Below are 13,836 nucleotides of genomic sequence, written 5' to 3' on the forward strand. Positions count from 1 at the left end.
CTGATTGACTTATTTCGCTCAGCATAACACTCTCCAATTCCATCCACGTCGTTGCAAATGGCAAGATTTCATTCCTTTTGATGGCTGCATAATATTCCATTGTGTATATATACCACCTCTTCTTTATCCATTCATCTGTTGATGGACATCTTGGCTCTTTCCGTAGTTTGGTTATTGTGGACATTGTTGCTATAAACATCAGGGTGCACATACCCTTTCAGATCCCTACATTTGTATCTTTGGGGTAAATACCCAGTAGTGCAACTGCTGGATCATATGGTAGCTCTATTTTCAAATTTTTGAAGAATCTCCATACTGTTTTCCAGAGTGGCTGCACCAGCTTGCATTCCCACCAAGAGTGTAGGAGGGTTCCCCTTTCTCTACCTCCCCGCCAACATCTGTCGTTTCCTGACTTGTTAATTTTAGCCATTCTGACTGGCCAGGAGTTTATTTAAAGTCATCGTTTAAGAACTCTTTTTGGCCAGTGATCTGACTTTGTTTCAAATAGGGACATTCTTCTTCCTAGCTAACCTACCATAGACTGGTGAGTCAGTTTTCCTCTCTGAAGTTACTAGAAATAATTTTTGATTGATTGGGTACATTCGTATTGTTCCTTGGCATGGTGAACTCTTCATGAGTTGGTCTCTAGCTAACCTCTTCTATAGCCAGTGTCTACAGTTTTATCACCTGTCTTTTGCTTATCTTTCCAATTTTTACCCAAAATAAGTGTTCTTGAGCCCAAATGTGGAAACAAGTACACTTGGAAGTGCTATAAGCTTGGTAAAAAAGAACGAATACTGTGCCAACCTTCATTTGTACTTCCTTCTATTTCCTGAATCAAGTCTCCCTTGCTCCCTCCTGAATGATGGAAATGGGGTCCCACTTGATTTTCCTGCCTCCTTACTGCTGGCAGAGTAGTCTACTCAAACACAGATCTGATGGGACTGGAGAAGCAGACTAGACTCAGCCAAATGAATCACTCCCTCTGGATGTTCCTGGAGCATCACATTCCTACTTAATCTCAGCTAGAATCATATTCTAGTGTGTGTGTGTGTGTGTGTGTGTGTGTGTGTGTGTGTGTGTGTGTGTTTCCCTCCTTAAACTGTGAACTCCTTGAAGGCAGGAATATTTCTTGCTCCCCTCTGTCTCTGGAGACTTGGCAAAGAGAGCCTGGCACAGAATAAAGATGCGATAAATACTTGTTTTGTTGAATTTTTATATGATGGATTGAATGCAATATACCAGCTCACCTTAACAGTGACTATCTAATGATGCTTATACATGCCACAAAGATACAAGTGCATCAAATCCTAGCAAGCAGTGAATTATCTTGGTCCCCCGAGTTTAATAAAACCTGTTTTTTTCCCTATGAATAGTTTTAATAGAATTAATAAAACAGAAGAGATTTTGTTCCCCCAAACTGAGATGGCCAATTCAGTTCAGCAGCTCAGAAGGGTGGTGCTTTCCTTATCTGAATGCCGGGCAGCCCTATAGCTATTTATTTGCTTTATTGCTGCAGGGCTAAAACCTGCATAGGCAGCCTGAGAAGCCGGCACTCTGGGACTTGCCAGGAAATTTCATATCGTATAAAGCAATCACAAAACTGATATACAATGCTGCATGAACAAATAATTATGTAAATTATATAAGCCAGAAAAACTAACATCTTAAATTTAGAGGCTTCTTGGGTTATTACGTTTTTCTTTAACCCACCCACAAACCTATTGCAGGAATGATTCTATTGAAAGAAATGATTAATTCTAAGACCGGAGAGGGGAAAAGCGGAGAGCTGAAGCCAATTCAAACCCAAGCACAAGCTGCTGTTGACATATTAAGCAGGAAACAGAGTCCCTCTGGGGTTTGCAGGTCCTTAGCAGAGCAGTGAGAAAGCTTGGTGTCTACTGCAGGTGGCACACAAAGGTGTTTGATATCATTTGTTTGCTATCATTTCCAAGGCATTACTATGCATCCCTCTGCACCTTGCACCCTGCTGGCTGTTCTCCAAGCCAGATAAACTACAAAATGGGTCAGGCTTACTGAGACTGCGTGGATAAAATGTTGTACCTTTTTCTTCTGCATCTTTCGCAACTAGCTCTAAGGTAAGAGCTCACTGGATTGAAAGACCAAGCGATGTTCTTTTGGCATTAGCTATTATGGTGTGATTAGCAGTTTGAGGGCAATAGCCTATATGTCCAGTTATAGGGGATTGATTAAGCAGATCATTGTTCAGCCAAACACAGGTTCGATGTGCTGTGCTTTTAAATGATGTTGCAGGAAATTATTAAATAATTTGAAAATACACTCAAAAATTTTGTGAATGACAAAGAAGCTTGCATAAAAGAGTACTCACTATTAGATACTGTTTTTAGTAAAATGTGTTAAATGTATGCACCATCGAGCTCTGAAATAGTATTCACTTAGGAGCTAATCGAGGTTATCTCTAAGTGGTGGAACTACAGATCTTTGTTCTCATCTTTTTGGAAATCTCTTTTGCTTTCATAATAAATTTACAAGGTTATTCTTTTCTTTTATTAACTTATTTTTTATTATGTTATATCAGTCACCACACAGTACTTCATTAGTTTTTGATGTAGTGTTCCATGATTCATTGTTTGTGTGTAACACCCAGTGCTCCATGCAATACGTGCCCTTCTTAATACCCATCATCAGGGTAACCCACCCCCAACTCCACTCCGCTCAAAGAATAGATAGGATGAATTCTCTTATTCTTCTTCCTCTTTTCAAAAAGAATCATAACACGGAGCGCCTGAGTGGCTCAGTTGTTAAGCATCTGCCTTCGGCTCAGGTCATGATCCCGGAGTCCTGGGATGGAGCCACGCATCGGGCTCCCTGCTCCGCGGGAAGCCTGCTTCTCCCTCCCTCTCCCACTCCCCCTGCTTGTGTCCCCTCTCTCATCAAATAAATAAATAAAATCTTAAAAAAAAAAGAATCATAACCTACTTAATATTCAACGATATTTGGAGTTAGAAAGTTCTGAGTCAACCTGTGGCATAGAATGTCAAGGGATCTTTCAATATCCATTCCAGATTTTTTTCTGGGATACTCACATTCCCCTTTACCCAGCTGTGGGCTCATTGAGAAGGAACCAAAACAGGTCACTGTTTTACTTTGTTCTCTGTTAATGTTCCCTCACTGCCTTTCTTGCCTCTGGTGGCATCGGGTCATGTAGATTCATTTGCTTTACTTGATCTTGATGCTTTCAAATTGACATCAGTTTTTAAGACTAAACTGGGATTTAATTGAATGTCCTAATGACCACACCTGATGACTACCCCTAAGGAGAGAACAGTAATGTCAGTAGAAGCTCCATAGCTTTGGGCAGGTCCACAATGGCCAACTGTGCCCTTACTCCAGTGGATCTCAATCTTGGTTATACATTAGTTAGACCCACACTGTTCTTTGTTGTGGCCACATGTGGCTACCCAGCCACGGAAATGTAGCCACTCTAAATTGAGATGGGCTATAAATGTAAAGTTCAGGCTTGACTTCGAAGACTCAATATGAAAACAAAAGACGTGAAAGATCTCAATAATTGTTCTATTGGTTACACGTTGAAATTATAATATTTGAGACTTATTTTGTTAAACTAAATATATAAGTACTATACCATTCCTTTTTATCAACAATAAAACATTATTGTTGACATATTATTAAAATTAATTTCACCTTCTTAAACATGGCTACTAAAAGAATATAAAATTATACATGCGGCTGTCATATTTTTATTGGGTTGTGCTCCATTGAAATTTCCCTTTACAATTTTGAATATCGCAACACCCCACACCCCAGACCAGTTAAATCAGCATCTTGAGAGGGAAGACCCAAACCAGGTGATTCCAATGCTCTGCCAAGTTTGAGGAGTCCTACTTTAGCCCACTAGGTAGGGATGGTTCAGTAACAACTAGTATTATTACAGCATTTATTATGTGCCAGGAACCTTCGCAGGTGTGTTATATATATTAACTAATTTATTGCTTGCACCAACCTTCTGAAGGATAGAAACTATTGTTAGTATCCTCGCATTAACAGATGAAGAAATTGAGTCCCAAAGGGATTAAGAAACTTACCCAAGTTCACAAAGACATCAAGTGGTAGAACTGAGTTTCTCTCTAGGAAGCTGAGCTCCAGGAACTTGCTCTAAACCTGTTACATATTCTCTTTGAACATCAAGAAGATACTGCTGGAGAAGTATGACTCATTTCAGCCCTCCATTAGAACTGGAAACAAGGATTTAAAAGGCACAACAAGGGCCGCCTGGGTGGCTCAGTTGTTAAGCATCTGCCTTTGGCTCAGGTCATGATCCCAGGGTCCTGGGATCAAGCCCTGCATTGGGCTCCCTGCTCTGTGCTAAGGGAAGCCTACTTCTCCCTCTCTCACTCCCCCTGCTTGTGTTCCCTCTCTCGCTGTGTCTCTCTCTGTCAGATAAATAAAAATCTTTAAAAAAATAAAAGGCACAACAAAATTATAGGAATCAAATAATCATTTTGGGCATAACCAACCATTATATAAGGTGGTGGTTCCCAAAGTGTGTTCCCTAGACCAGCAACATCAGCATCATCTAGGGAATTATCAGAAATGCATGTTTTTGGTCACCACCCAGACTTATTAAATTAGAAACTCTAGGATCGGAGCTTAGCACTCTTTTAACAAGCCCTTTGGGTCACAGATCAGCAAACTTTTTCTGTAAAGTGGAAGGTAGTAAATATTTTAAGCTTTGCAAGCCATATATTCATATGGTCTCTGCAGCACAAAAGTAGCTACAGACAATACAGAAATGAATGGATATGGCTGTGTGCCAATAAAACTATTTGCGGACACTGAAATGTAAATTTCCTGTAATTTTTCTGTGTTGTTAAATATTATTCTTCTTTTGATTTTTTTCTTGATCCATTTAAAAATGTAAAAACCATTCTTAGCTCACGGCTGCAGAAAAAGAAACGTTAGGGGTATTTGGACCACAGGCCGTAGGCTGACAGCCCTGCTCTAGATGGTTCTGTTGCATGCTAAGGCTTGAGAATGTCAGCTATAAGGAAAATGAGAATTCAGGGCTCTTAGCCAGAATTACTAAGCCCAGGAACTCTCTGGCTTTCACTATGGTGAGCACTCACCTAAGGTTCAAGATAAATTCAGATTAGGTTACTTTGAAAATGTTAACAACTTTGCTTTAAACTATGCTTTGCCAGTGCCAACAAATCAGATTTGGGACAAAGAAAGGGGACTTAACATAAAGACAGATACGAGAGCTGATGGTAGGGAAAAAAAGAGCCTTGTTTGAAAATGCCAGAGACTGATGGTCTCCTCCCCTCCCACAGCTGCCATTTACAGGCTGGGGGCAGAAGGCCCTTCTTTCTGGAGGATCATTTGATCTGTCCCATTCTCAGTTGCTTCTTCTATAAATGGGAGTCGCCATAATTCTTTTTTGGGTAATAATGAATACTAAAAAAGAAAACATGTGTCACATGCCTGGAACATTAGAAAGCAATCAACATGGCAATGGTATGTCTCTCTGCCTCCTCCCCCACCTGAGGGACCTTGAGGCAGGGGGTGGAGCAGCTTGAGGGACCTGCAGCTGCTGTACATACCCAGGTCGGGTCTCCCACAGAAACAAGCCTAGTGAGGATCCTGACTCAAACCAGCTCACCCAAAGCTGGGGGCAGCCAAACTAACATTCTGCCACCTGCTCAGGATCCCAGGATTTCATGAGGAGTAAACGAGGAAGTCTCTTCTCGCGTCTTTCTGTTCTATTTTGTTTTCTTATCTTGGTCTTAGGTCAGCCTCTAACATTCTCATTCTATGCTCCTGGCTTGACTTCCTTCCAGAATGAGTGGAAGTGGAAATGTCCACTTCCTTCCTGGAAATGTGACATCTCTCCACAGAGGTGTGGTTTGTCCCCGTGGCCCCAACAAGACTACCCCACAATCATCTAACATAGAAACTCCTTCCAAAATTTGGATTTGTTGACACTAGCCTCCACCACAAACGAGACCCCATAGCTCTGGCTTGGAAATCTGTTGAGTTACTGAAGTCCCTTTCATTCCCTTCTGATTTATCATGAGGCCAACATACTTTGATATCCATTCTCGACAAATTGGGGTCCACTTTGTTCAGCGGCTTTCCTAGAATATCCTGCCTCAGGAAGATGAGGATGAAATGAAAAATACAGCATAAAACTGATTGTAGGACTTACTGTTGAATGTGAAACTGTAGTATCAATCTGGAAAGTAGGAAGAAGCCCCTCCTGGACACACTCCACCCAAATAGAAAGTGGGGTGGGGGTACCCAAAGGAACAGAGTGGCTCATGTTTTGGCTGTCCAGAATATGGAGTGTAGGGTTATGTAGAAACAAGATTCTCAACTGTAATGAACCTGGAGATTTGGGCAAAAACCTAGATTAAGACCCTAAAGTAAATAGAATGAACACAGGAATTTCCCTCTTGATGGCAAAGACACATCAGCTGTCAGACTTGATTCTGGCCAAACCTCTATGAGTTCAACCCAGGCAAAGAGCCCTGGTTTCACAGCACTAAGTAACAATCGGCTTTCAAAAATGATTTGTTTATTGCTTCATGGATTAACATGTGGATATTAGTTGCACCCAACCTCTTGCCAAAACCAACTGAAATTAAAATAAAGCCTTGAAAGAGTTAAATAAGTACATCTCCTGTGTGTGTGTGCAAGTGTGCATTTGTGTGAGCGTGTGCGTGTGTGCCTGTGTGCGTGTGTGTGCACGCAACCGTGTGTACACTAGGTATATATGATTTTAAAGTAGGGCCTCCGTGGGTCAAGGGCTTCTCCCTGAGACCTTGGCAGCCATGACTGATGTGGCTGAAGCACAGTGAAAAGCTGGGACGACTTGATGTCATATCAAGAATATTAGAATCCCAGGGATGATGTCATGTCAGAATCCCAGGAAGGTGTAGAAATCAACAGTCTTCACAATAATTGCTAGCACGCGATGCACCTATCTCACTCTGGGTAGGCTAACCGCCTTGCAGAAGGAGCAAAATCTGTTAGGAGATACATCCAGTGGATATTGATACACTTCATGCAATATGTGAGCTACAGAAACAAATTAGCTGCCGACTTAATTTTAACTGCATCTGGAAAACTTGTAATTAAAATAAATATTACAGCGACACCTTTTACAAGCTGGAGAACCCTTTAGTCAAGGAAATAATTGCTCCCTGGTTTATCTTTTATGTAAATCTGAACCTTCCTACTCTAAGTGTTTGTCCAGAGTGGGGAATGCATTGTAATTAGATGAATTTCAATATATAGCAGAGTAGATCCCCTGAGAACTGTCTATAAAGTCTGACATGACATTTCCCACAAGGCGGATATTATCTCTGATAGCAGCTAAGGGATTCTGCTATAATATTCATTGATTTTACATATACAAATAAGACAAAGGCAGAAGCCTAGGGGATGCTCATGTTGGCTACCTGTCCTCCCTCCCCTTTGTTAGCTCGGGTGTCTGTCATCTGTCCTGGCTGATGCTGAACGAGCGCACCTGGCCATCCTCTGAGCATCATTTACATTAACTGCAGAAACGTCTCAACCTTACTGCCTATAACAATTCTGAATTTGGTCTGAACAGTTCTATCTAGATGAGCAATTCAGATCTCATCAGCTAGATTTCTATTGCCCTAGCTCTCTCTGTTTCTATATGCTTTTTTTCATGGGTCTGTGAAACGGAGGAAATTTGGAAATTGCCTAGATTTGGAAGAATTCCCACAGATGCTTTCTGCAAAATGCCTGTGCCTTGCACTGCTGTAGTAGAAGACAGGGCAAAATCACTTTCCAGGCCAGTGCCGTCTTGAAGAGTTTCCACCATTAATCTACACCGACGGTCCTGACAATCTCTATAAAGCACGCCCACAGCCCGGCACTCCCCCCGTGAGCCTCACTTTTCAACTGTTTCACATTCATTGCACACACACTAACGAATGCAAGCCCCGGGAATACAGTCATTGATTTCTGCTCTAAGAGAAGGAGAACCAGCGGCTTTATCTGAGGCCTCAATTTGAAAATATGCCTTCTCTGGATTGTCCCTGTCTCTGTCCCACCTGTTTGCTTACCTTTGATTTCTGGGCCAATTTAGGCCACCTGCTTCTGCAAGCTCCTTTGCTTCAGGCTTTCTGCTCTACTGTCCCTGTAACTTCCTTCTCAATCTCTCCTGATCCCAGCTTCTCACCCTCTTTCCCCAGATGACAAAGGAGCTTAGATGGGAACTCGTGTGTCTTGTTTCCAACTTCCCTTGAATGAATCAATAGACCCATGGAGGGGGGTGATGGTCTTCAGCCACCTGGGAAATCGCAGTTTCTCCTGCCATTACCAACCCCACTGTCATTCTGTTGCTGTAAGAGCACCCTACCAACCCCGGTATTATTCTCCAAGAATTTTCTGGGGCCTGCCTCATCACACTGCAGGGCTGCCCGGGAGAGCAGGAGGCTTGGCCCAGCCCAGTGGTTCTCAAACTGGCACATACATCACATCATCTGGAGGACTGGTCAACCGCAGATTGTTGGACCCACCCCCAATTTTCAATTCAGTACATCTAGAGAGGCTTAAAATTTACATTTCTTACAAGTCCCCAGGTGAGGTTGATGCTGCTGGTCCAGGGACCACATGTTGAGAACCTCCAGCCTAGTTAGGGATAAGCACAGGGCTGGAAGCTAAACCGGCCCAGAGTTGGACCATCACTGCCACCTGTGTTTATGTGACTTGAAGCAAATTACTCAATCTCTCTGAAAAGCATCACTTTCTTCATGCGTACAATAAGAAAATTATGAGTGACCTCATGGGAGTGTTAGAAAGATAAGATGGGGTAATACATGCAAAGCCCTTAGAACAAAGTCTGGCCCAGAGTAAGCACTCGCTGCATGATAAATGGAAGCTCCTTCGTGCAGCTGATTAGGGATTTCTCAAGCAAGGGCTCTGGGCCCCTGAAGTCATCCATCTCAGAGTGGAAGTCTGCATTTTAACAAGGCCTGCAGGCCCAGTAGAGCTTCCGAGGCTTGGAAGTTGAAGACCTTTTTCCTCAGAGGTAGCAGGAACATGACTCCAGTCCAAGCTATGTACCCTCTGGTGGCCGACACAGCAGAGTCTCCGTGGACTCCTTGTGCCTCTGGGGAGAGAGCGTCGTTTGCGTTTCTCCTGGCATTGGACATTGGAAGCATCATCTCCTCAGCCTTCAGCCCTTCTTCTCTTCATGTTTTATTCTTTGTCTGTATCCTTCAAGCAGCTGTGGATTTGCTGGGCAGCCTCTACTGCTGCAAACTGATGGAGAGAGTCAACAAAAACAGTGGTGCGTGATGTACTAGCAGAAAACTCTCTCTTAAACAGCAAAAAGTAGAAGTAGGAACACTGATCACCCTGGAGAGGGTACCAGCAACAACCAAGCAAAAGAGGACTTTTTCTTGCTACAAAAAAAAAAAAAAAAGAGGAACAATATTGCCTATTAAGGAATCCTACAGTCCTGAGAAATTTCTTTCTATCTATAAACAAATTCAAGCCCATCTGTAAGAGCCAATAATGTGTTTGAACTGTCCTTTGCCATCAGTCACAGTTTCAGCTTAGTTGAACCCAGCATATTTAAACTAATGATGACCTAGGACCAAAGCATTTTTAATTTTCTAAGACAATACAAGCTCCTTTACGAATTCCCAGCCTGTTGTAGATTTTCAAAAATCTAGCTCAATAACTCCCACACTTTCATGTAATAATCATTTACGAAGCCAATTAAGAAGGCCAACTCCCAGCTCCCTGGACCAGTCCAAAACTCTGATCCCATGGGTTGCTGGTATTTGCATTTTAACAAACATCCCAAGAGCTCCAATGTGCATGGACCCTGGAGAACCCCAATTTGAGAAAGGCCATCCTCTGCAATGTCTATTTCATTATTTCCCATCACATTGCTCTTTCCTGTGTCTGCCCCACGTTTCTGGAGATCAATTCAATTTCTCCTCTTTCTCCCCAGTACTGTCTTCTTCGTTTCCATTTCTGGAAATCCAATCAGCCCACCAATTCACAAGTTATATTTTGAGAGTTACATTAAATATTTATCCACTGAAATTCAGAAATAAGTTGGTAGGGGAAAAAACTTAAATTTTCTTTCCCTTCTCACTGCCAGAAGTTATGTATCTCTTGAAGGGAAACTGAGCAGCAAAGACCAAAAGGTCTTGTAGGAGGAATAAACTAGGAAACAAATCATTTCACCTTCTGGGCCCCAAATCCTCATCAATGACTTAATAATTGGCAATGTCTGGGAAGTACAGTACCTGGGTGGCTCAGTCAGTTAAGCATCCAACTCTTGATTTCAGCTCAGGTCATAATTTCAGCATTGTGGGACTGAGCCCCACATAGGGTTCGGTGCTCAATGAGGAGTCTGCTTGGGATTCTCTCTCTCCCTCTGCCTCTGCCCCTCCCACAATGTGCACTCACTCTTTCTCTCTCTCTCTCTCTCTCTCTCTCTCTCTCTGTCTGTCTAAAATAAATAAATAAATCTTTTTAAAAAATAAATAATTGGCACCATTTGGTACAGTAGCCACTAGCCACATGTGGCTATTGAGCACCAGAAATGTGGCCAGTCCAGAGTGAGATGTGTTTTAAGTGTAGAATACACACTAAATTTTGAAGATTTAGTGCAAAAAAAAGCATGAAAAAAGACCTCCAAATAAATCATTAATATTTTTATATTGGTTACATATTGAAATTATAATATTTTAAGATGGGGGTTAAAATATATTTATATTCTTAAATTAATCTCACTTTCTTCTTTTTTGTAAAATGTGGCTACTAGAAAATTTTAAATTATGTATGTGGTTCACGTTATATTTCTATTAGACAGGGCTGGCCTAAAACTATCCAGTATGATAGGCACTAGTCACATGTGGCTATTTAAATTATTTACATTTAAATTAAATTAAAAATTCAGGTCATCAGTCACACTAGCTGTGTTTAGCTAGAGGCTACCATATTTGATGATGCAGATATGGAACATTTCCATCTTTGCAGAACATCATTAGACATCCCTGACCTAGTGGTTTCTATATTGCTCTAATTTTTTTTTAACAGTCCATCCTGAATGCAAGTGTGTGAATGTATATTGGAAATTTCACTCTCCAGCCCAAGCTGTAATCCCAAATACCTTCTCTTTTGCTGAAATCTTGGGTTATGCTGATGTCATGGTTCTGAAGGGCCCTTTGTTGGGGACTCAAATTCAAACAAGCCATCAGTCTTGGCCCCTTCTCAGGTCGATCACGCGGAGCCTCCTCTCTTAATCCAAGACTACTGTGTTAGTTTCCTACTGCTGTTTTAACAAATGACCAAAAATTTAGTAATTTGTAACACAAATTTATTCTCTTGTAGTTTGGGATGTCAGAAGTCTAAAATCAAAGTGTCAGTAGGACTATGTTCCTTCTGGAGGCTTTAGGGGAGAATCCATTCCCTTGCCTTTTTTCAGTTTCTAGAAGAATTCCTTGGCTTGCAACCACCTTGTGATCTCACTGAACTCACCCAGATAATCCAGGTTAATCTCCCCATCTCAAAATCCTTAGCATAATTATATCCACAAAGTCCCTTTTGCCATAGAAGGTAACATACTCACAGGCTCTGGGGATGAAGACAGGGACATCTTGAAGGGTGGGCATTCGTAGCCTGCACAACTCCCTGATGGAAAACCAGTCCATCTTGTCTGACCTCTGTGTACCACATAAAAAGACCAACTAATTGTGCATAACCCAGGGAAAACTCAAACTCTATGTTTTCAATGAAAATGCCCTCGCAGAAGTCAAACCGTTTGGAGAACTTCACGGATGATGCAGTCACTCATTTACCTGAGGAGAGATACAAGTTTTTCTGTTAAGGGATCATATCATTGCTCAGAAAAGGTTTGCCTTGTTGGGCCATTATTGTCACCCTGTCTGGGACCCCATAAAGCTCCCACCTACCATGGACTCTACTCACAAGAGAAGCTATTTAGCTAGAAGGCAATTCCATGACCCATGCGTTGGAATCGTTCCAGCAGAGAAAGAGGGTGAAATAGCAATGAGACCTTCATAAGACTTTATTACTAAGAGAAAGCCAGCATGCAATTAGGAAAAAAAAAAATAGGGATAACAAGTGTGTCTCTGAATCACCAGAGAGGTGTAAGTAGTGGGCCCATGAACAAGGAAGCCCTGGGAAGGTTCTCACTTCAGAGTTTTACAAATGATCCACGGCAAGGACACAGGGAATGCTTTCAAGCTGTAAATATCATTAAGTTTCTCTAGTAGTAAAAGGCCAAAACAAAGATCTCATAAGTCCATTTGAATGAGCAGTGAAAAATACCTAAGTACTGCAGACAAAGCTAAGATGTGGTCATCCAAACTCTAATCCAAAACTTACGAGCTCCAAAGTGCAGTTGTAATTCTGGAAAGGACCACAGCTAGGATGCCCAGAACTGACCAAAGGGGCCAACAACACACTGGACATTTCAAGATAGGTTTAGAAACAAAATTGAACGTGTTCTAATGACTGAGCTCCCAGTAGCAACAGGAAAAATTCTCCCAATAAAAGGGTCATCTGATATGCCCAGGAATCCCAAAGCTTCAAATCAGTTTATAGACTACACCTCATTTATTACAGGTTACACTGCATTGGCTCCCAGTGGCCCACTGCTCAGGGACAGTAAAAGTCCATGCGACTAAATGAAGAACCTAGAAACCAAGAGGCCAGCCACGCACCTCCCCCCTCCTTCTCCGCTCGCTCTTTCCCAAGCTTGCCGGCTCCCTCACAGCCACCCACCCACCCCACCCGGTGTGGTCTTCACCTCCTTGTCCCTCTCTCTCAACTCCTGTTTTCTCTAAAATGTGAGGCTCTGAGCCTTCTCGAGGACAATCCAGGGCATTCATTCTTCTTCCCGCTCTTTGGTGCAGAAGTCAGAGAGTAGCTTCGAGGGTGCTCAGATTTAGCTTCTAGGCTGGGTGGCTCCATCATCACAGTCAGGCCCAAATATATCAGCAGCCAGCTTTCCAAGACCATCCCTAGCTCATATGGGGCCTTGGTACAAATTAGGAAAAAGTTCACCTTCTGCCAGGAAGTGTTGGTAGTTCGGGATTCCCCGCAAAGCCAGAGACAAGGACTTGGGGGTGGGGAGTTGTTAGGAAGCAATGTCAGAAAACAGGCATGAGCGAGGAGCTCCAGGGACTCAGGGCAGGAGGAAAAGCCAGGAAGGGATAAATGGGCAACTGATTACCAGGATGGGAACTAGGGCTCAGCCCCACTGGGATCCTTGGGGAACCGCAGTGTGCATGTCAGAATTGTCCCTCTGAAGGTCGGGAGGTTGTGGAATTTATCCCCAGATTCCAGTCCCCCTGGGTTGAGGGCTTGCAGAGGATAATACCCCTGCGGTTGTCCTACGCAGGCCACTATACAGTGGGAAAATATGGAGAGGTGGCAGGCTCTTGACCTGGGACAATATCCGAGGCACCGCTGATAATACCAAGGCTGCCCTGATTTCAAAACTGGCTAGGGGATGTGGCCAGGGCAGCAGAAGGATCTGCAGGTGGGATCCAGCCCAGACCCAGGCTGCAAAGCCTGGGCCCTTGGGCAGGAGCTGGATTTGTGCCCCCACCCACGCCCTCGGCCAGCAGCCTGTGCAACCACACGCAGACACTCAGATCACTTCTGAGGTGGCACAAGCATGCTTACCACACCGCAGTCCTCCGGTGGCCAGCCCTCAGGTCAGACATAACGAAGCACAGGCTCTGGAGAATAAAAGGCGAAATGGCCCAGAAGATAGAGAAGCTGACAAAGTCGGACACACCAAAAAAA

At 42.9% G+C, this 13,836-nt stretch overlaps 1 protein-coding gene and 1 long non-coding RNA gene across 3 annotated transcripts in view; one reads left to right on the forward strand and one right to left on the reverse strand.

The window, feature by feature from the left end:
* LY86 (lymphocyte antigen 86) overlaps nucleotides 1–13,836 on the forward strand; it is a 59,099-nt gene that overhangs the window by 35,636 nt on the left and 9,627 nt on the right. The window lies entirely within an intron of this gene.
* Nucleotides 11,723–13,836, reverse strand: part of LOC141370089 (uncharacterized) — a 28,919-nt gene continuing 26,805 nt past the window's right edge. The window contains exon 4 of the long non-coding RNA XR_012373811.1: nucleotides 11,723–11,858. This is a non-coding gene — a long non-coding RNA (uncharacterized lncRNA). The remainder of the gene's footprint in view (nucleotides 11,859–13,836) is intronic.

This window comes from Callorhinus ursinus, unplaced genomic scaffold (genome assembly GCF_003265705.2).
Source record: "Callorhinus ursinus isolate GAN/ISIS: 27379988/994484 unplaced genomic scaffold, GSC_fseal_2.0 scaffold26, whole genome shotgun sequence".
NCBI classification, from domain to species: domain Eukaryota; kingdom Metazoa; phylum Chordata; class Mammalia; order Carnivora; family Otariidae; genus Callorhinus; species Callorhinus ursinus.